The following is a 24,030-nucleotide window of genomic DNA, read 5'->3' as shown; positions in this document are numbered from 1 at the left end:
CAGTGCTCCTACGGACACTGGCTCCAGGCATGGGCTTCTGTTCCACATAAACTGTGATTCATTGTATCTGCCTATCTGTCTCTCCACTTTGGGGCAGCAGTTTCCTCTGTGACCTCTAGTCTCCGATGGATCTAAGAAGAGTCACTGAATTTCAGTTTGTTCAGCTTTTTTCCTATTGTGAGGATGGAAGTGACAACTTCCAAGCTCTTCAGAGATTGGACTGGAAACTGAAAGTTCAAGTACAACTTTCTAAGTTTATTTTAGAAAATCTGAAAAATACAGAAAATTCTTAAGGAGAATATAAAAATCATCAAGAATTCCACTACCCACTGATAATCACTGTTAAATTATAGATGTATATTATTTCTATGCCTATAATGTGTATGTATTTAATATACGTAAAATAGCTTTTCATAGAATTATGCTATACTATCCTTACTTTCATAAGCTTATTTACCAACAAAATAATATGTTATGTATTTCCTCGTGTCAGCAGTTGTTCTTACTTTTAGTTGTTTATTAGTTGCAAATATTGCAAAATATTTGGTCATATGAGCATATCATTATTTATTTTGCTTATTAAATTGGGGGTAACATAGCAGAGAGGTTAAGGTCATAAATCCTAGGATTAAATTGCCTGGCTCCAACCCCAGTCTTTCTACTTACTAACTACGTGGGCAAAATATTTATCTTCTTTAAATCTCAGTTTTCTCACCTGTTAAATAGGGTCAATAATCTTTATTGTTGTGAGGATTTGGCAGGATGATAAAAAGTATTAGAACAATCACTTATTCAAAGATTTATTACATTTCATTGGCAAAATTAATTTTGTGGGTTTTTTATGGGGGAGGGGGTAATTAGGTTTATTTAAGTATTTAATAGAGGTACTGGGAATTGAACTCAGGACATCATGCATGTTAAGCATACACTCTACCACTGAGCTATACCCTCCTCCCTAAAAATTAATTTAAAAATAATCTATTTTGCATCTTGTTTGGTTACAAGAATGCAAAATATTTTAACATATGCTACAATGCACTTGCCCTGCAGTGATTTTCCGGGAGGCAGTGATTTTCTGTTGTGGTGTATTAGCTGGCTTGTCAGCTTTGGTTGCTTCCCCATCTCATTTTATGAACAAGGATATGCTCTGTCTCCTACTTACGGGAAAACTCAGTCCTGAAGATTCGCTAAACAAAAGACATCAGAGGCCTGAAAGCACATGCCTTGTACCTGATACTATGAATAGTGTGGTGGAGAAATGCTGGTTCTTTCACAGCTGGAATGCTAATTCAGAGATCCAACTCAAACTCTGTTGCGTTATTATTGCATCATTTCCATTTTAAGGTTAATAATTTTTTTGCAAACAAACAAGCTTGCCCAAAATGTTAAACTCAACAAACAAACAAAAAACAAAAGAAAAAGATACACAAGGCAAGCAAAACCCTAAACAAACAATAACTACAAACTCTCTCAAAACTATTTTTTCTTAAAAGCTCATAGTTTCTTTGGATCATTTAAATGTTCTCATGTCATTAATTTCTCTCTGCCGTACAAAGTCTATAGACATGGAGAATCGTTTTCTTTGTGGGTTTTATTTACTGGGCCTTTCTGATGTTCACTCATCTTTCCTGAGCATTACTTTTCTGTATAGCACAGGTTATCAGTGTCTATAAGCATAAAAGAAACCAGTGTCCCTTGGGACCCACCAGCCTAACCAAAATCTGAATCTTTTTTTCATATCCCCCCCCTCTCTGTCACCTCCAACATCTAACTAGCTGCCAAATTCGTATGGGCTCTTCTTCTTCTGTAATGTCTCTCAGATGCATCCCTCCTGGTACCATCCTAACACAGACCCTCATCACTTGCTACCTGGCCTGTTATAATTATCTCCAGGCTATTCTTCTGGCCTCCAGATTTTCCCTGTTCAAAACCTCTCCCCACAACATTTTGACCTCCCCAAATAAATCCGATCATGGAACTCTTCTGGTAAAAGATGGAGCCCAAATGCTTTTATGTATCATTCAAAGCCCACTCACCTTATTCACATTTTCCAGACACATCTTGTGGCAATTCTTCCCCTTCCTGACTCACCATCCTTCCAATCCCCTGCTTTCCAGACTACTCTGCCTCACACTCCAGCCCTATCATCTTTCTCTACTTCATCCTTCAGGGCCTGGTTCAGATGTCACCTCCTCCAGGAAGCCTTCTCCCCTTCTTTCCTTTTCAGACAGAATTAATTGCGCCACCCTTTGTGTTTTCTCAGTAGGCTTCACATACGATACTCTGCTTGGTACCGTATTACAGGGCAGATGTGCATGTGCTGTATCCCCTGCTGGGTTTGAGCTCTAAAGGCAGGGACCACACTGGTTTTTATCTTAGTAACTCCCCTTTACTTCCCAAACCCAAGTAAACAGTATGTGCTAAGTAAAGCTGTTTGAGTATTTTGCATTCATTCGAGCCCATTGGGAGATGCTGTATATTCTTGAAGGTAAACACAGAACTAACTTGGGAATTTAATGCTTATTATTGTTATTGTTATCATTAAGTTTCTGGGAGCTTCAGGGATTGAAAATTGTGTTTCATTGGGGCAGGACCAACTAACTATTGCCAGCTACTCTTACTTGCTTGCAAATGGCAATTCTTTTGCTTGAGGCTACAGATAGGCACATTAAAGAAAGAAAATGCTGGACTGGAAGGGTCCCCAGACGCAAGTTGGCTTCAATACTCTTATTTTACAGATGAGGAAACTGAGATCTGGAGAGGTTAATGAGCTTGGCCAACTTGAATGGAGGCAGGAAATCGAATCAAGATCTCATTTCCATTCAGAGAAGTTTTCATTAAATCAGAGCTTTAAAAAACAAAAGCTGTGATTAAGATTTCTGCTAATTCAAATTAGTCTTTTCCCCAGTTAAGCTGAATTAAGGAGCTATAGTTGTAGCCAATTTTTTTAACTTCTGCAATTTTTATTAGAAAAGGATGACCTACAAATGTTAAGCTGAATATGGATCTTATTATCTTTTCTCACCACTTATTATAATCAGAGGATGCTGGTGAAGTAAGGTGCCCCCCGAACTTGACAATATCAGCTTAACAACACTAAGAATGCATATGTAACTGGGACCAACCATGGGAGTCTTAGGAAGGAAGATCTAAAAACCCATCAAGACCATTTGAAACAATTTGGTTATCATTTTAGGGATTTGAGAGTAGAATATGATTTTACCAAGCTGATCAGTTGTATTATACCATAGAGGGTGGCTTGCTTAGGGTCTCTAAAAGGGAAAGTTAAAGGGTAAGAATTGTTTTTGTCTAGTATTATCTGAGGCCTGAGCCACTGGCATCGTGATCCCTACAGAAGGGAACTCTAGGGTAAGGCAAGGACGGTTCATTCACCAGGCTTTCTCATGTCCTAAGTAAAGTTCTCTAAAGGATATCCAGTTGCCCCTTTTGTTTTGATTCTGTGCGTCCCAAACAACCTTCTGGTTCCAAATGGACTTTTCTGATATTGCAAAGGATACGATCTAGTTGATAAACTTTAAATTTTTAGCCATAAGAAAGAAGCAGCCTCTATTACAAACTTTTAAATTGATCTTACAGTTTATGCATCAGGCTCTTATGAGGTTAGTTAATGAGAACCAGACCTCCTGAATCTGGATACACTGGAAAAAAATCAAATGTCCAGATCTGCAAAGTTGAAGACCAGATTTGAGAATGTCTTGATTACTGATGGAAATTTCCACCAACTGGGTAGTCAGTGGTAGTTTCATGTCTCCTCTCTCTAACTTCAACCATAGATGAGTACTATATTTTAAGTTGAAACAAGTCACTAAAAACTGGTAAGGGCGGTATTGTGTTGGGAGATGTATTGGTAGTGTTCCCAATACCCACTTGCATTTTAGATAGAAATTAACATATTCTGCTGTTCTCTCTTCCTTCCTCCCTGGGACCCAAATTTGAAGTTGATTCCGAGTGTACCATGAATGAGTTGAGAAGCACAGAGAAAATTGATGTTCTTAGCCATTGTGAACAGGAAGAGAGAGCATGGAGGTCTTTGAACAAACACCTCTGGTTATAGACTGCATCCATGCTTCCCAGGGTCCTTAACAATATTGTTTGCAATATGTTGTGACAGGACCAAAGGTGGAGAAGCGCTGGTAACCAATCTTAACACATGAGAGAAGGGAAAGCACCAGTACCCTATGGTTAGTGGCCTGCCTGCAGCAATTCCTGAAGAAACAGGGCAGATGGTACCATTTTTCTCTTGAATTCCTACTGGCCCAGGGCCCGAAACTCTAGGTTGGGCCTTTATGCTGCTCCTACCTCCTACTGCAAGAGTGTCTGTGTTTAGCTTAGTTTTCCAACATCATTAATGAAACCACTACTGCCAGGGAAGGAAAAGCTATGAGAGCCAAATCATATTTTTCCCACCAGGAACCACAGATCCCTGAGTCTATCAACTTTGCAAAAGAGCTCGTGGTGTGTCACATGCCAAGAAGGCCTGGGCACATTTGTTCCTCGGCACACATACCAAAGACCACTAGACAAAATGATTCCAGCGTAGGCTTCTCTGGGGCTATCTTCGGGTTTTCATTACTTTTTTTTTTTTGCAAAAATAGGATTAAATAAATAGAAATAAATGAAACCTCCTGGGTATTCAAATATGTTATGCAAATTCCACCATGTTTTATTAGACAGAATCAATGTCTGTGGCTGAGGCACCCAGGTTTATTCCAAGAACTAAATAGGCCTGGAAAAAAGCCATCATTGGGGCAAAAATTAGACTATGACCCACCATGTAGAAAATTCTCCCTTGAAAAGGGTTCGCTTTTCAAATTTTTTTTTTAGCTCTCCATAAATAGAGCCTTATGAGGAGAATTTCCAGAAGCCTTTGGTGAAAGTACAGGAATAAATTAGGACTAGATACCCTAACACTGGATAATCATGAAACATTAAAAAGATATCTTTTTTTTTCCAGGAAATTTTTTTATCACTTTCTAATTTGGATTATGTATCACCATTATCTATCTATACTAAATGCTATAAGTATTTTATTTCATATGCAATTTACAGTATGTACAGTATAGTCTGCTTTATGTGTAGCATAGAATTATAGCGATGGTTCTCTTTTTTAATACGATCAGAGTTATGTGCCTCCTGCTACTTCCACTGTTTTAGCCCAGAGTGGAAACATATCCACTCACACACAGATCACCTTCTCTCCAAATTATCAGAAATGTTTACTCAATGTGATATACAACTATTGGGAGCAATTTGAAATGAGGCACACTTGAAAAAAGACTGCAAAGGCTCCATGTTTTCATCACCTTTCTAAGGCTCTTGGATGCAGAACTGTAGTAAAATCAGGGGGAAAAAAGAAAAGGAATGAAAAGCACTGAAGTTCTGCAAAAGATTATGCAACCGGCACAGAGGAACGACCATCTGAAGTTAGAATCCAATGTCACCTTCACGTTCAAGGTCCCCGTTTATCCCACATGTGACTTTGGACAATTGGTTAAAATTCTCTTATATGTGGAAACTTAAAAAAAAAACACAAATGAACCTATTTACAAACCAGAAATAGACTCACAGACATAGAAAACGAACTATGGTTACCAAAGGGGAATGAGGTTGGGGGGAGGGATAAATTATGAGTCTGGGATTAACATATACACACTACTGTATGTAAAACAGACAAACAACAAGGACCTACCGTATAACACAGGGAACTATAGTCAATATCTTGTAATAAGCTATAGTCAAAAAGAATCTGAAAAAGAATATATATGTATATGTAAAAAAATAATGTATGCGAAATGAACTTATTTACAAAAGAGAGACAGACTCACAGACAGAAAACAAACTTTTGGTTTGGGAAGAAAGTGGGGTGGGGGGGATAAATTGGGAGTTTGAGATTTGCAGATACTGACTACTATATATAAAACTGATTAACAACAAGGTCCTACTGTATAGCACAGGGAGCTATATTCAATACCTAGTAATAGCTTATAATGAAAAAGAATATGAAAAGGAATGTATATATATATGTATTCTGAATCACTCTGCTGTACACCAGAAATTAACACAGCACTGCAAACCAACTTATACTTCAATTAAAAACAAAGAAACAGAATGTATGGGAAAAGCAGCAATGAAGAGATCTGTAAGGCAATTAAGAAAAGTACTAGGTTATTAAAAAAATTATTTTAAAAAACCTCTCTGAGCACCATTTTCCTCATGAGCAACACAGGATTAAAAGTTCCCTCCTGTCTCACAGGGTTATTGTGAGACTTAAATATATGAGTGTTATCAAGGTCCTTTATAAACTGTGACTAGAAGGCATTATTTAACATTAAAAAAATGAAAATCAACTCTACAGTTTATTGAACATCTACTAAGTGCCAGGCATTGTACCAGGTGTTTTTGTTTTGCACAACAAACCCAGGAGTTAAGCATGGTTATAAACGTGTGAGGACAGAGCTGTCACTCACACTGCCCAAGCCTTTTTTCCCCTTCTGATCCTGATTCCCCTTCCAATCCTCAAATCTTGGCTCCGGGGTTGCTGGGTTGCTGGGAATAAACACCAGGCGCCTTGCACTTTACTTTCTCGCCTCTGCTCTGTAGTGTTGTGCACGCAGCAGCTTGGCACAGCCCTGGGGTGAAAAAGTTGTAACCTTTACCTTTTTGCTCCCACTCCTCCCAACTGTGCCAGATGATGGAACTAGACTGTGGCCTTTTTGTGAAACCACAGTAAAACCTGAAATGATGACACAGTCCTGGCAGTTCTGGTGACTTCTTATGTTGCAAGTCCTCTGGGTGCCCTCAAATTCTCGTTCTCCCACCTGGCCCTTCTCTGCAGGTGACTTTCTTCTTGCAGAGCCTGCTCCTAACCTGTCAGTACAGGGCTTGCTTTTAGCTCATGTTCTGAAATATTTATATTCTAACCACCACCTCTGAATGTGGGGTAGAGCTTGTTCTTGGTGTCCTCCTGTCCATATCAATTGGATCAAAGGGAGATCCATCTGGAACCCACTTAGAGTCCTTCCAGATGGTAAGCTTGCTTCCAGATGGTATATTTAGTAGGAGAGAAAGAAATCACTGAACATAAACATCATAGCACCAGGGAAGGCCCCATGACCTTATTTCTTTCAGGATTCTTCAGGGGGGGCTTGGAATGAATTTGCCTTCCGTAGATTTTTCATAGGAAATGTTTCCTCTGCCTGAATCTCAGGCTGAAATTAGGGGCCTTTGGAGAATGATGGTGTTATTTATAGCCAAACACTGACCATCCACAACCACAATTATGGATTGTGGCTTGATTCTTCTTAGTTTAAAAGTTGAGATGAATTTAAAAAGCTGTCATCAAATTCCTCAAGGAGTTTGGGGACCTTCATTGTCAAAGTGCCATCTACTGGATGCATGCTAATATTTGGTTAATCCTGAAAAGCAGAAGACTTACAGCCAACCTGAACTGCCCCCAGTGTATCGTCATCTTTAAAAAAAGGATCATTTCTGCTCGCAAGATGAGTGACCCTCAATAGTGATCACAGGGTTGTGTCTCAGAGAGGCAACTTGGTGGGCTCTCCTCTGAACAAGGGGTGGACACTGGACATTTGGAACCTGGGCTCCTAAGCAAGCAGTTCTAAAAAGGACACACACTAAGTCCCTCTGCTGCCTCCCTTGTAAATGCACTTTGCTCCAGGCTTGCCAACACATGGCCTTGTGTGGTCTGGAAACTTCCATTCATTCAAGAAACAAATATTCATTCATTCATTCACTCACTCACTTTGCTGAGGACCTATTGTGTGGCAGGCCCTGGGCTTGCTGCTGGGGACACAGGATGGTGACAGTAAGCAAATTGCTAGTAGAGTCTGGGTCATCTCTGCTGTCACTGGCCAGATAACTATCCTATTCTGATTCTTGGCTGAACTTCTTGGTAGCGCGCAGTGGTCTACCCCCTCGGTGCCCCTTCTTCCCCGGCACACATCCCTGGGGCAGTTGGAGTTGCTGGGTGGAACTGCACCTCTGCCCTGAACTTGCCCTTGCTCCCTGTGAACCCCAGTCCAGTCAACACGGGAGTCCCTGAGGGGCAACCCCACCTGACCCAACAGACTACGTGATCTTGCTCACGGCCCCAGCTTTCAACCCAGGAAGGGAAGGTCTGACCTCGACTAAAGTCCTTATGAACCTGGACCCGCATACAGGCTAGGAAGCCAGGCAAACTTGCCTGTTTTTTTCTCCTAGCCAGTCGGTCGGAGATGGCAGACATTTCTACACAGCCCAGCTGCCAACTGCCCTGTGGTCAGGGTGCAGGAGTGACAAGTGACAGGTTCCCATGTACTTACCCACCCTCCCTCCTGAAAGGCCATAAACTTAGTCCTCAGCATTCCTGTGGATTTTAATTGCAGTTTGGGGGCCCACAACCCTTAAGAAATCAGAATTCGTAAATCTGAAATTGTGGTGATTGAGATCGGCCTGAGGTTTACATTTGCCAAATCTATTAAAAGAATTCCTTTATGTTATTCTTTTTCCACCCAGCTAAAAACAACCACACCCCCAAGACCAGGTGGGGGTCAGAGACTGCAGATTAAAGTTTACATTAATTAAGAGAATAAACAGTTTTTGAGCACCCTGGAACTCTCTAGAAACACCTATTCAGATACAAGCAATTGCACGTAATTTTTATCTGTTTCTAAGCAAACATCTCATAGGAACATTGGGTTATTTTAGGCCCACCTTTTAATTTCTGAAAGAGCTGGATTTGATGGACTGATTGCAATGAAGTCCGACTCTAATTGAGATGGGCTTCTGCCCCATGATTATGAAATTGATGAGATTGTACTGAAGTCACAGAGAATCAGTTAGAAGGTGCTTTGAGGTCATTTAGCCTCCAGGCAGAGCTGTTCCTAAAACTATTTTAGACCTATAGTAGCAGATACCGTTATCCTGTATCTGTATAATCATTACTGTTGAATGATGCCACCCTACATCGATCATGTTTTATTTTTGCAAAGTGCTTTAACCCTCACTTTAATTATACTGGAGACAATCCTAAATGATTACTTCTTGCTCTCCAGTAGGGAGGCCGAGGCACAGTGAGGACCTCTCACTGGCTTCATGCCTCTGAATCTGCTCCTTGTTAGCTAGGAATAGAACACTCGCCTCTCATAATCCAGCTCGTTGTGAAAAGCCAGCCCCAGATTCCCACTGTCTGAATTGCCTGTTCCAGGAAGCCTCAGCATGTGCCTCTGCTCTCTTGTTTAAACCCTTGGGGGTGTATTTTCTAGCTTCCAGATGATGCCCCGGTTCACAAAGTATTAAGAACACCACCACCCCCAGCAGATGTGGAAACCACCAGGTCGGAGAAGGGGAAGAGAAGGAAGTTCAGTAAAGGTGGGAGGGGAGTGAGGAGCCCTGCCTCTCAGGCCCCTTCCTTCCTAGGCATCAGCTGTCCACTCAGAACCAGGGCAAGGTGGTCCTTAGCAATGACTTCATCAGGATCTAGGTGCTGGTCCAGGAATCATCAAGCTAATTTTTGCTGAGTGCTTGTTAAATAGGCAACACGCTGAGCAACCTCCTGCTTCATCTTTACATCAGCCATGGAAGTCAGGACTATTGCTGCTTCCGTTTTGTAGACAAGGAACCCAAAGCATAAAGAGAGGAAGTCACGTGTTTGAGCTCAGGGGATCCCTGAGCCTCTCTGACCCGAGAGGCAACTCAAAACTGAATTGTCTCTCCTGAGAGCTGGGCAGGGGGGTGGTGTGCAGAAGTTTCAGGTCTCATGCTCCTCAGACTTGGGGTTGCCCAGCAATAGGAGATGCCGGACCATGTTTGACACATCTGAGTCCATGATGGACAATCAGACAAAGTTCTGTGAATGCAGCACTATGGATTGTTGCAGTCTCTATCACCATCTGTTTTTCTGGTGGAGGTAGTGGGGATGGAGAGGGACATAACACTTATTTGCCAAAGAGCTTGAACTCCTTAGATGGACACAAGGCATCGTTCCTAGAAACTCTCTGTCATGTCTATTGGCAGAACTTTGTACATTTCACAGTCTGAATAGGTGAGCCCGAGTCCAGCATTTAAAGGAGTGAAAACCCCTTCTTTCTAGAGTTTTATTCATTCACTCAGAAATCATCAGAATGTGAGCAGCAAGTGTGTAAAGGGCAGGGTGCTGAGCAGCAGGATGTCGAGGAGAACATCAAGGGTTTGGTCCCTCCCTCCTGGAGTTTACAGCCTCCATGGGACAAGGGTTAACGAGCTCCAGCTGTGGGCCAAATCTGGCCCGCTGCTTGCTTTTGTAAATGAAGTTTTATTGGAACACATTCATCCTCACCTTTTCACACACTGTCTGCAGCTGCTTTTGCCCTACAACAGCAGAGCTTAGTACCTGGGACAGAGACCACAGGGCCTGCAGAGTCTAAAATATTGACCGTCTGTCCTTTTACAGAAAAAGTTTGCCAACCCCTGTCCTAGGAAAACATCTATTTTTCAAGCCTGCCATTTTTTTTCTTTTGGAGAGAATGTATATTTAATGCCAAACTGGTGATCTGTGAGGGTTCCCTATTACTAGTAAAGTCGCTTCCTACCAAGAAAAACAGTCATCACTAAAGGACTCAGCCATGCTGAGAAAAATGTAAAATTATAATCACAGAGTAACTATCAACATTTGTTGAGCCTTTGTTCCTTGCCACGCAGTGTTCTGAGCACCGTACATGTATTAACTCAATTACTTCTTGCAGGAAGCATGGTCATTATCCCCATTTCACAGATGAGGGCTGGTTAAGTGACCTGGCTGGAGTTCAGGGCCAGAAGGAGTAGGGCTGAGTTTAAGCAGTTGCAACCAGGCACACACTGTTGTTGTCTGTTACTCTAAATGAGGTGATGCAGAGGGGTGGGGGTCATGCCCAAGGGAGTTGGAGAAGAGGAGGGACGTCCATTTCCCCCTACACTGTCCACCCTCCTGCCACCTCCACTCCCGCCCCACCGGAAGTGGCAGGACAGTGCTGGCCTGGTGACTGTGGGTCTATTTTTAGTCCTCCCGAAATCCTCATCCAAGAGAGGCTGAGTCTCTCCCTGGTTTCTATACTCAGACACACTCTCTGATTAGAGGAGGACGAGCTCTGAGCGTCACTGTAATTAAAGTGCTTCTCAGATGAGGATGCGTCTAATGCCTCTGCTAATGCAGATCTGTGGAGGATGCTTTGAAACTCAGTTAAAAAAAATAGAAGCATTGATTCATTTTGTCAGAAAGAGGAAACGGCCATGAGCAAGGAGCTTCTTTATAGTTTATTCCTGTATCAGTTTCTTCGGGATTCCCCAGAAACTAACTGCACGTTCTTCCTCTTCTTCTGAGGACATCCACTGCATTCCTCTCCCCACCCCCAGATTTATATCCTTGCCCCGCCTCCCCGACAAGGTTCCTTCTAAAACATGGAGGCCTCTCCTGGGGTTCTCGATGCCTGACACCTGGACCACAAAAATCATACTCCCATGTCTGAGTAGGGGAGGGTAGGTTACTGAGTTCAGGAAGCATTCACAACAGAGTTGAGAAGTCTATATTCCTTATGTATCTTCAGAATTGTCAGCAAGGCATAACCTCCAGGTTATTCAAATTTTCTTTCTCAATAGGACATTAGTTGATGACGGCGTGGGAAGTTCGCTCTTGCCATGGTTGTCTGTAAAGAATCATTGGTCCCATTCACAGGACCTTGTAGAAATGTAAGTTGTTTCAAGAACATGTGGATGATCTTTTCTGGGTCTCCCATACACCGGGGCAATTGGAAAATGAGATGGAGCCTTGACTGATGTGGGAAATCAGAGCTGCTCCCATGGACAGGAGTCTATGCATCTGCAGCTCCATGGTGCCTTCTAAACACGGCTATTTGCACCCAATACCTCCTGTACCTAAAGGCCCTGTACACTAGGTCCAAACAGTGGGAAGCTCACCAGAAGAATTCTCTAAATTGTTCCTTATATCAGACATCAGCCTGAGTTCTCTCTTAACCCTGACATAATCATAAGGGTAACACGCAAATGTATACCGTCTCCAAAATATGCACAGAATTACGGAAATGTGAAAGGTAACTACTTTTAGGTCTGACAAACACGGCAGTGCCCGCTCTGTACCATCTCTGGGAGGCCTTGCATGTCATCTGAAGACACTAGCAGCAGGCATTCCTAGAACATTGAAATAGCCTGTCTCTGTAGAATTAGCTCGGCAGCCAGCATCGGAGACGTTAGGAGATAATTATGTCTTCCATGAAATGAAGTTCTGTTCTAAGGAGGGACGGTGGCCAAGATGCCAGGTATATTTTTCTCTTTATTTGTATCTTGGCCATCTCATGCCAAGACAAATTCCCAGCCACCCTTTGGCTCCTGTTTCTCTCTTTCCTGAAATGACTTTATTCTCTCAGCGCTCACTAGTAACTAGCACCATAAAAATACAGATTTTATGTGTCTCCAGGATTTTATTTGGGACATGCTTTGGGGTTCTTGCATAACCTCTTTGAAAAGAAGTTTGCAAAAACATAATGATCTAGTCATCTGCTTTTCTTTTTTTAGCTCAAAATAATCAAATTACCAGGTAGAAAAGATTTGAGCTCTCGACTTGAAATTTTGTGCCAAATTGATTCAAAGTTAACATATTTTTTAAAGGGTTATCTAATTAAATCTCAAATGATGCTTGCTAATGCTTAGCCCTTTTTTTCTGATCCCAGCTACCTAGGCTGTCTTTGAGGACCTAAGGAACCAGTAAATAAGAAGGTAAGGGAAAAAAAGCAGGAAGGAGAGGGGAATTAGAAGATAGATTAAATTCATGCCCTTTGTGTGGTATCTTTAATATGAAAGGCTTTTTATATCACTCCCTGGAAAAAAGATATTATTTGGAAGAGATAGGGGGCCACCCCTAGTCATATCTTCTGCTATCACAGCTGTCGTGCAGTGCTGCCATGTACTGTTGTTCAGTTTGAGCATGCACAACTCAAGGGGGCACCATTCCTGTTATGATCTATGTGTATGGGCCTGACGACTGACATTTCTTCTCTGGCACTGAACCCTGGCTCCCTGCCTTCCCTCCCTAGCTTTGACCTGCACTCAGTTTTCCAAGTGAGTCCTTTTTCAGCCACTCTAGTTTTTGTCCCCATCTGGCACCATATGCTTCCTGAAGGTCCATCCACACAATCAACTGCTTGACTAGATTTGCCCATTCTGAAGACAGAAACTTGGACACTTGCTCTGTTCCTGGCATCGCCTAGTGACTTCTTGGGGCAGCCCTGGCTCCCAGCCAGGACTCTGCTTCTTGGGTCATTAAACAATCTATTGCTTAGGTTTTGATTTCCAGTTATGCCCTTAACCTCCTACCCTGGGCTTTCCTGTCTTCCTAGTCCCACTTTGTCCCTGGTATATCTGGAAACAGGAGAAAGATTCCCAGAATCTTCCCCTATTTAGTAGGTAGAGGAGGGGGGAAGAGCAAAGAAGAAAACTAAAGTTCTCCCCCCAAAGACCCAAGCCTGTCCCATTCTGGTCCACTTTGTCAAGTGCTGATCTGGCCCTTAACATGACTTTCATCATGGAAACTGCAGACAGCTATAGTCTTTTATTCCAATACAAAAGTGTTTTGAAATGGTCCTTTCATCAAAATCCATTTACATCTTCCTATGAGATCTTAAGAAAGCTTGTTTCAGTCACTGATGGAGAGATACCGAGTGCTGCTTGCCCCGCGTATTTGATTCTGCTAAAAATATTCCACAGCCACCTCAAGAAGCCTTACTTTGTCTTTTGGAGTGTTAGCTAGCTGCCGCTTCATCACACCGGCCTCTTCTGGTCCTTTCTTTTTCTCTCCTTTCTTTTATTTATTCATTTTTTTCTGTTTCAAGGACTCATTTTCTCTCAAGCTGAAAGGGACCTCAAGAAATCATCTCATTCAGTCCTTTGCATTGAGATAAATAAGATAGATGTATCCCTGTTTTGTAGAAGAGGTCACAAGCCCAGTCAGAGGAAGAAACCGGCTTCAAGGCACAAAAACACATAGAAGCCATAAACCGTGGCTATGAATTAGGTTTATGTGGGGACTAAGCGTTCGGGGCAATTCAGTTAGGATCTCTGAGGATGGTATTTCTCGAGTCTAACCGTATCAGAATCCCCTGGAGTTTTGGTTAAAAAGCAGATTGCTAGGTCTCCCCAGAGTTTCTGATCAGGAGGTCTAGGTGGACCCAAGAGCTTGCACATCCAACCAGTTCCCGGGTGAGGTGATGCTGATGCTGCATGTGGGTCCCCACCCTGGGAAGCACTGGTGCTGGGAAACACCTTTGTGTGGGGTTAACAAAGGACAGACTAGCTCAGGACGAGTCAGTGGCCCACTTCAAAATGCCCAGTCTCTGTTCAGTGACTCAGGAACTCCAGTCAATGTGAAGAACCAACCGCATGTCTCCCACAAGTTGACAAGACAGGAAGTGGGCTGGACCAGAGGATTCTGTCTCCTTCGGCACCTTCTCCCTGGTCTTTGGTCTCGGCGCTACCCTCCATCCTGTCCCCATTCCCTCAGGGCTCTGCCGTACTTCTGACATCTGGGGCATCGTGTGTCCAAGGCCCTCCCTCTAACCCTACCAAGTCTTTCTTTCCTTGGGCCACGTGCTGTCCTACCCACACCTCCCTTTCACGTCCCCGGGCGCCCGGTGCAGGGGGGTGTCAGTCTCTCAGCTCTGTCCTATTGCTGCTTCCTGCTCTGCACTATGTGTTGAAAATACTCACTGGCCAGCTGCTAGGCCTTTTGCCTTCTGTGTACTTTCTCATGAAGACCAGCCTAAGAAACTGGTCACTTCTGCTTCAGATATCTGTGTCCCTAATGGCTCACGAATTAGATTTTCTGATTTTGGACTGAAAAAGGTACCTCTTCCATTTGCAGAGCAGAACTGATTAACATACTTAATTCCTTCACCCATTTGCCAAACATGTATAGGTTAATATGTGACTAGCACTATCTTAGACTTAAAGACAAGGAGAGAAATGAGACATACTCTCTTCCCTCAGGGAGTAGGTGGGGAGATAGGCTTGTATTAGGACTCCCAGTTCAGTACAACGGGTGCAAACGTAGAACCACACATCAGATAGAGTAGTTTATCGGGGCAGGAAGGTGCAGCTGAACTCCAGGCTGGGACTGGCAAGTTCTCCATTTCCCTGGGACCTGGGCTTGGGGTGTCTAAGCATCACTGTTTGGCAATAGGAGGTTGATTTATCTATAAGAGGAATGACAGCATGCATGTACAAGAGGCCAGCGTGCCACTGTCCCCCAGCAGTGTGCTGGGCAGGGTAACAGAAAGTCCACACCTTAGAAGGGGTACCAAAGGGAATATAAAGTGTTAAGTGAGAATGAGGGGTTTCAGATGCTAAGTGTGAAATGAGTGGGGGCACCTCAAGTTGAGGGGCATACCCACAGAGCCAGGTTAGGAAGCAGAAGAGGGGACAGCACATTAGGGAGGGAGTGCTCACCACCAATGAGAGCTTCTCCTGGGTACGGGAAGAGCTTAGAAGCAGTGGGTTGGAATCACCCTAACTTTGCTGAGGGCCTGTTCCCACCACGTCGTTTCATCCTAGGCTGCTCCGCATTTTCCACGATGACTTGTTTGAGAAACAGAGCTAGTCCTTGGGAACCCTGCCACTGGCTCTCACTGGGAAGATGACCCTCAGGATGGCACCAGTATCTAAGTGTCTTGGGCAGTGGGAGAGGATGTCAGAAACAAACAAAACCATGGGAAACAGTATGGAAGTTCCTTAAAAAACCAGAAGTACCATATGATCCAGCAATCCCATTCCTGGGCATGTATCTGGAAAAGACGAAAGGTCTAATTTGGAAAGACACATGTACCCTAATGTTCACAGCAGCAGTATTTACAGTAGCCAAGACATGGAAGCAAACTAAGTGCCCCAAAACTGATGACTGGACACACACATTCTCACACACACACACAAACACACACACACACACACACACACACACACACACACACACACACAGGAATATTACTCAGCCATGAAAAGAATGAAATAATGCCATTTGCAGCAACACGGATGGACCTAGAGATTATCATACTAGGTGAAGTTAAGTCAGACAGAGAAAAACAAATATTATATAATATCACTTACATGTTAGATCTAAAAAGTAGTACAAATGAACTTATTTACAAAACAGAAACAGACTCACAGATGTAGAAAACAAATCGTATAGCACAGGGAACTATATTCAATACCTGTAATAATCTATAATGGAAAAGAATTTAAAAAGAATATAGATATATACATATATGCATGTATAACTGAATCACTTTGCTGTACACCTGAAACTAACACAATATTGTAAATCAACTCTACTTCAGTTTAAAAAAAGAAAGAAAGAAACAAAGCCCTGCCAAGTGCCCAGGGTGGAGGGAAGAAGTGACCTGCAAGGTGGATGTTGAGACCAAGGGCCAGGTGCTCTCTGAGTGGTCCGCAGATGCATGCAGACTAGTGCAGAGGGAAGAAAATGGCTCACAGAGCAATCCTTTCATTACTTTTCCACAATTTGCTGACCCTCTCTGGGATCCAAAGTGCTTCCTTCTATGCTGTGATGTGGTTAAGTAGAATTTTTGTCAACAGAATCCTTTCAAAACTATGCCTAGGGGAGTTGCTATTTAAAGGCAAAAGAGCCAATCTTTATCTAAAAGGAGGACTTCTCCCGTAAAATGAATAATTGCCTTCTATTATACCTGTTTCTAAAGACTGAATTAAAAATTTTTTTTTATTTGAAGTGTGGGCCAATTCTTTGGCATAATTGCTCAGTGGACAAAATCCTTCTTGAGTACTTATCCATTTTCTCTGGCTTCCTGCGAGAATTCCAGATCCTTGTGAGCTTCCTGCCTATTGGTGAGGACTCCAACCAGTTTTAGCCTTGTTCACCCCCACTATTGTCAGCCCAGACAGGCCCTTTCTGATCCACACACTTACGGGAAAGGCTCCCTGTTCTGTGTCTCTTGCCTTCGGTATGCCACTCTTTGCAAATGTGATGAGTGTTAGTGGGCTAAATCTCTAGAGAAACACTTGGAGAAGGCTTTGGGGAACCAGCGCCTTAACCCAAAGGAATATTTGTAATGATCTAATAGAATCGAAGGAGACACTTTTGCCTTAGAAATATTTCCTAATACTCCTTTTCTAAACATCCTCCCAACAGCTCCCTATACTAGACATGAGTTTAGCAAATTCTAAGTCCAAATGTATCATGTACTCTAAACTCGACCGTGAAAGAGCTTCAGGGAAGAGAAAAAAAAAAAAAGGCTCTTCTCACAGGTAAAATAATCTAGGAGAAAAACTGAGAAGAATTAGAACTCTCCAAGGTGGGGAAGAGAATGTTACAGAGGAAAGATTAACAGTAGCTTAAAATATGTCTTGCACAGTGCTGTCCGGTGGAAATAAAGGTGAGATCCACAAATGATTTTAATTTCCTAGTTTCCGGTGGAAATAAAGGTGAGATCCACAAATGATTTTAATTTCCTAGTAGCCATATTAATGTAAAAGAAATAGGTAAAAATTACTTGAATAATATATTTTATTCAACATATCTAATTGTTTTCATTTCAATGTGTAATCAATACAAAATTATTTTAGTAAGATATTTTAACATTCTTTACACTAATTCTTAGAAACCCAGTGTGTAGTTTACAATCAAGCATTTCAGTTTGGACAAACCACATTTCCTGGGTTCATTGGTCACATGTGGCTAAGTGACTATGTAATGGACAGTGTAGGGCTAGACCCTAAATGGGCCTACAGCTGAGAGGCCTGAGGAGCTGTTCAGAGCATCCACGAGGAAGAAACAAGAAGGAACTTAAGTTGGGCAGGTGAAGGAGGCTATAAAAACATGGAGGCTTGGGTACCACCACTTTTCTGAATTGATTGGCCTGGGGTGGACCCTGGGCATTAATAATTTTTAAATGCTCCCCAGCTGATTCTGATGTATAGCCATAGCTGAGAGCCACTGGGCTAGAGGAAGAATTTCCACAAAGTCAGAACACTTCCACATTAAAATGAAACTTTAGGGGGCTCCAGCATCTCTTGTGCCCAAATTTGAGAACTGGAAGGAAACTTCAGTGTCATGGAGTCTTCTGTCTTGTTTTACAAAGGGTGGAAAGCCAGCATTGGCTATTGCTGTTTGGTGTTTACTGGTGATTTTGTTTTCTAATTTATTTGTTCATATCCTCAACCACCGCCCCCCTTTTCCTTTTTCAACGTGGAAGAGATTTTTTTCAAACTCATTTCTGTCTGGGTTGAGCTTGGGGGTATGTGCTGATGATTCCAAAAGCCCCACCCGGGTCCGAGTGACCACGGTTGGTTTCTCGTGGGCTGAATCCAGGAACCCCTGCATTACCCAGGTACGTCCTGCCACTGGGTACACAGGATGAGGAACTATAGTCTCCGCTCAGCCCCCACCTTACAGCCACTCGTGGGAGGATCTCTGTCCACTCCCTGGTTACCATCCTGCCCTCCATTTCTCTGAGACAGAGAAGGGTTTAGCTCTGTGCATATGGTTTATAACCCACCTTTGCAGGGCTATTGCATTTTCACAAGTTCTTGCTAACCTAATGGGCAATTTGTGCCAGCAAGCTAAATATTTAGAAATAAGAAGACATGCTCTACTGTCAAATAAGAGCAGTTTCAGTGAAGGTCATAGGGGGGTCCGGTGTGTTGGATGAAATCCTGTGCATAGTCAATGCATGAATGTCATCATGTAGGGAGAACTGAGTACAGAGGATGCTGTGGCCTCCAGAGAGGATACAGGATTGGTGCTGAAAACAGGCTTTGTCAGGAGCTCAGATAACAACCTTCTCACTTATGATACCTCAACCTCTTCAATGCCTCTTTCAGACAGCAGTAAATCGCTTTCTCACTGGCTCTTGTCTCTAAAAGTGGGTCAGTTTCAGTGCTTGCTTTTCAGTGTCTGGAAAATGTCTATTGTCTTCTATCCTCTTATTTAGCAGCTCTAGCCAAAGAGAATGAAAGAGACAGAGACTAGCCACTTAAGTCACCGAAAGAGGAAGCTGAAATTTTGTCCTTCACTCCTTAAGGGTTTGCAGATGATCTGAAAGGGACCAGGTTTGTACCAGGAAAGCATAGAAATAGGTTATTTCGTTTATTACCCTCTGGTTCTAGTAGATCTATAAACTAAAATTCTTAAGAATTGCCTCCAAATTCCTTTAAAAACCCTGCATCTACGGTACTGTTGGGGGCTCCTTTCTGAGAATCCCAGGGGAGGTTCGCTGGTGATAAATGCTGGAACCCCGAAACAGAACAAATTGGTCTCACAAGCAGCCAGTGACAGTCTTCCTGAATACAGCTGCTTTCTTCATTAGAAAACTAAAAATAGCCCTGATCATTGCAGGCTGGTTTCACTTTAAGCCTTCTGCCACATCCATTTGTCTGTTTCATTCAGGGTTTCTGCATGTCTCTGACACCGTGATACTATTTCAGATGAAAAGTGCATTGAAGAAATGTTTGCTTTCCCTCCCCCATGTTCATTCCAGATGTCCCCAACTGTCCAACGCTGTTTCCTATTAGGAGAGCTCACGGGAATCTTCCGGCATCTTTGCCATCCCCATCTGCCTCACTCATTTTTGGAAAAATAAACAGCATCCACGTTGCAAGCAAGAATCTACAATTATTAGGGTTTTTTTTTTCCCTAAGGAAATGTTCATTACATGTGTGACTTTCTATGGATAGCTCATGAAATTTTGAGTACAACTACCCTTTTCAGCTGACGTAGGATTTTAGTAGAGTCTCTGCTCAGACGTAGTTCCAGGAGACATTTATTTTTCGCCCTCTTGGAGCCAGCTGACTCTGTGGCCACTGGAAAAGCCAGTTTCCTTTTGAGCTTTAAGTGATAAGGAAACCCACCGTGGGGGGCAGCTTATGTGAGTAGGTCGGTCTGTGGGAATCGGGGAGAATGGATACTTAACCCCTGCCCTTCCCCATCTCGCCAAAAGTTGGTTTTGTGTTACACGTAGAGGGGGTACCATGATTATAGCAAGGTGGGCCCCTTAGGTAGTCAATAGCAGTCTGGCTCTGTTATCTTTCCTCCTTTCAGCATCCATGGTATTGAGGGAATAAAACATAAAAGAGGAAAAAATTGGGGGAAGAACAAAAGAAATCAACTTGCTGCTTAATATCATCCGTTTACAAAAGGTCCACTCACGAAACAGACATGCAAAGTCATACCCGGAATCATTTCTAATTAAAATACGGAAAAGAAACCTCAACCTGAAATCTGACCACGTTGTATGTACCCTTGTATGTACAAAAGTAAGATTTAATGGCTTTAATAGAACCAAAACTCCTAAAGATGAGAGCTAATGTTGCTATGGAAACTTTTACATGTCTTGATGGCAGAACTCTTCGTTTAAATTTGCAAACTTAGTATCACATTAGCTTTTTTCACATTGGATTTCTGGTTGGTCTTTTAAGAAGATAAAAGGAGAAAAACTACATAGCATACTAGTACTTCTTGGGACACTCCTAGCCAAAGGAGAGGGTAGTTTATCACCATTTGACACTTTTTTTTTTTGCCTGCACAGGGAAACCTCCACAAGGGAGCTTACATAAGGGCCACGCAGGGTGAAAGTTTTATAGTCAAGCATAATTAATTCAGTGCCAATATTTTCAAAATTTGAATGATTTCCTTTTCTCATAGAATTCAATGTCCAAAGTCTGAATCAATAGCCAGGGGGGTTGGGGGATTTAAAATTCTAAAGTGTACAGCGCTCAACGCCCTATAGAAGGTAGAAAAAGCCCTGCACTCGGCAGTCAAAGTTCCTGGCGATGCCCGACACCTCTGCTGATCTGCTACCACTACCCGCGGCGCTAGGAAGTTGGGCCCTTCGTGAGTAAAAGCAATGGGGAAAGAACGCCACTTGGAGAACTGTGCAGCGATCATTCGGAAGGCTTCAACATCCCTGGCCCCACTATTTCTCCATCATCCTCTCCCTTACTCTCAGCCCAGCCTTGGCTGGGTGGTGGGTGGGGAGGAGGGGTGTCTCTGTAGAAGGTTTGGCAAACTGGAATCTTCGGAAGCTTTAGCGTCAGGTGGACCTGGATATAAAGAGAGCTCCACCCTGGGGCAGGCTGTTGAATTTCTCTGAGCTTCAAGGTTCCCTCTAGATGGAGGTAATAATGCTTAGGCCACATGAATGTTGTAAAAGATGATTGAGATTCACGTGCAAAATACTGAGTTCTTTACCTGGAGCCCAGCAGGCTCTCCAAACATATGTTTTTCTCCAGTTGAAAAGTGTGCATCGTCAGGGATTTGGGGGCCAGGAAGGGGCAAACTAGATCCAGACTGCATCTATGAAGTCCTTTTGAAGTGGACATAAACTCCTTCTCTTCTCCTGTCTCTGCTATTACATATTTTGATTGTTTTTTTAACCTAAATTAATGCGTTTATTCTGAAACTCATTCACTTGTGCTATGATGACCTCATCTTGGTTGCTACACACAGTGCTCTGCAGAAGGCCTGCAAAATAGATACTTGTTGGAGGCAGCAGGGAGTCAGGGGGGTATGAGGCACATAGGATTTGGGAGGGGGCTCTAATTTAAATGAACAAGATATAGAGACACAGAATCAGGCTCGGGGCTTAGGAAGGGGCCCATGCAAGTGTGGTGCCCCGAGGCGAAAGCTTTGTGAGCATCACAGTAAATCTAGCTTTGTCTGGGGAAGCAAACACAGACCTAGGAATTACTGATGAATGATCACCTGCCTTTCTGTGACCTTGTACTATGCTGGCACCTCGTGTTGGTCCTATGACAATTCAATTTAGGTCTGTTACGTGAGATGCAAACTAGTGATGCAAAAGCACTGTACCCACAAGGTATGACCAGGGGGTGTGGGACAGATGGATAGCCATGAGACCATAGAGTCATGGGAAAAATTCAGAGTATGGCTTTTATCAATAACCCATGAATCCATCTGTTGGGACTGCCGTAACAAATTCTACAGCTGGGTGGTTTGAACAACAGAGATCGATTTCTCATAGTTCTGGAAGCTGGGAAGTCCAAGATCAAGGTGCTGGACAACTTGATTCCTCATGAGAACTGCCTTCCTGGCTTGTAGATGGGCCCCTTCTCATTGTGTTCTCACGTGTCCTTTCTTCTGTGAATTCCCAGGGGGAGGCAGGGTAGGGGCGGAGAGAGGGGGACGGGGAGAGAGGCGGGGAGGGGGAGAGGGGGAATAAGTGGGAGAGGGAGAGAATCTGGTCCTTTTCTACAAGTTCACCAGTCCTGTTGGACTAGGGCCCCACCCCTATGACCTCATTTAACCTTAATTACCCCTTTAAAACCCTCTTTCCAAATCCTGTCCCATCAGGGAGAGGGCTTCAATATATGGATTTTGCAGGGGACACAATTTAGTCCACAGCACCTACTGGACCTACTTCTGTCTTCCTCTCCAGCTCTCATTTGAGGACTCACTTCAGGCTTCCTCAGACCTGGGGATAGTATTAGAGCAGGGTCAGGTAGAGTCATTACCTCCAGGAAGTAGGACCCAGCGGCACCCTGCACCGAGCAACATTCCCGGCAGGGGCGTTGAGATGCCGCAAGGTGTGGAGAGGAGACACCAGGCATGTCGGAGAGAAATGATTTCCTTGGCCCCTGATGAGACAGTGCTTCCTTCCCTGTGCTGCTCGCCCTCTCTCATATTTGACTCCTTTTTTTTCCCCTTCCTTCCTTCCTTCCTGTATTCCTTGTCTTCCTTCCTCTCTTCATTTTTAACAATATACATTCAGACACAGTGGTTCTTGACTCTGTTAATGATGGTTATCTGCTTTTGATTGTCCCCAGGTGAAAGGGTTGACTTAAGGGTAAGGAGGAGGGCAGCAGAGAGGGCAGGATAGATGGGAGGGCGGTGGTGGGAGGTCAGGGTGGTGTTGGTGTGAAAAATGAGAAGCCATGTTACCCCATGGCGGGGAGGAGAGAGGGATGACGGTATGAGACACGTGGTAGGTGTCAGCATAGAGCAAGAAATACCCCAGGTAATAACTCTGGGTCTCAATTTTCTCATCAGTCTTAAAAAAAAACAAAAAACTCTGGAGCCGAAAATCCCCAAGGTGACCTCAAGATCTACTATTCTGTGCCTCAGTACCTCTTTCTACCTTACCTTACTGAGAAATGGCACTGATAAATAAAACTTTTTGCGTGCCTTGTAAGAGAATCATTATGTAAATTCAAAGTATTGCTCAAATTAATTCTAATGAGGTTCAGGGGGAAAAAACAAGTAACAACCAAAACTCTTTAATAAAGTGTTCTAAAAAGAAAAAAAGAATTATCGCCCACTTCTGCACTTCCTGCTTTTGGCAGGGACTAGAAGTGGAAATCTGAAAACACTGTGAGACAGTCTGTTCTCATGGTATTTCTAGCTGAGAACAGGAAGGAGGGGAAATCTCATATGAGCGAGAGAGCCTGTTTTTCAGTGATTAGCAGGCCAAAGAAGTTTCGCTGGGCAATCAAGCTTGACAGCACCTCTAAAAGTTCTACCTTTATTTGGTCAGCAGAGCAGATTTTGCTGGGAGCATCACCACAATGACCAAGACACAACTGTCACCTGCCGTCTTGACTGAGTGGTGCTTCTCCCTGAGGCCGGATGTTAGGTGCTGGAGACCCCGACATGAGCACTGGGGCCCCTACCCTTCTGCAGCAGAGAGCAAAGTTGGAAGGAGAAGGCATCTATAAATGAAAAATAATTACAATGCTAAGCAGCATATGCCGAGGGCTAACTTAGCCACGCAGACCACGCTAACAAGGAGCCTTCCACACACCGCACAAAACTCCTTACCAGTTTGCATCTGCTCTCGACCTCACCACTGAGCTCTCATCACTCACCCTGGCATCTTCTGCACCTTCAGGCATAAGACGTTTCTCTTAATTCCTTTATCTCTTTTGCCCATCCCAAGTCACAACAGACTGCCCCGTCTGTGACGCCGATGAGTCACTGAGGCTGGCTGCCTCATGTTCACAGTC

Source organism: Vicugna pacos, chromosome 20 (genome assembly GCF_048564905.1).
Source record: "Vicugna pacos chromosome 20, VicPac4, whole genome shotgun sequence".
Taxonomy (NCBI): domain Eukaryota; kingdom Metazoa; phylum Chordata; class Mammalia; order Artiodactyla; family Camelidae; genus Vicugna; species Vicugna pacos.
The sequence above is the reverse complement of the archived record's forward strand: the minus strand, read 5'-3'. Positions refer to the sequence as shown.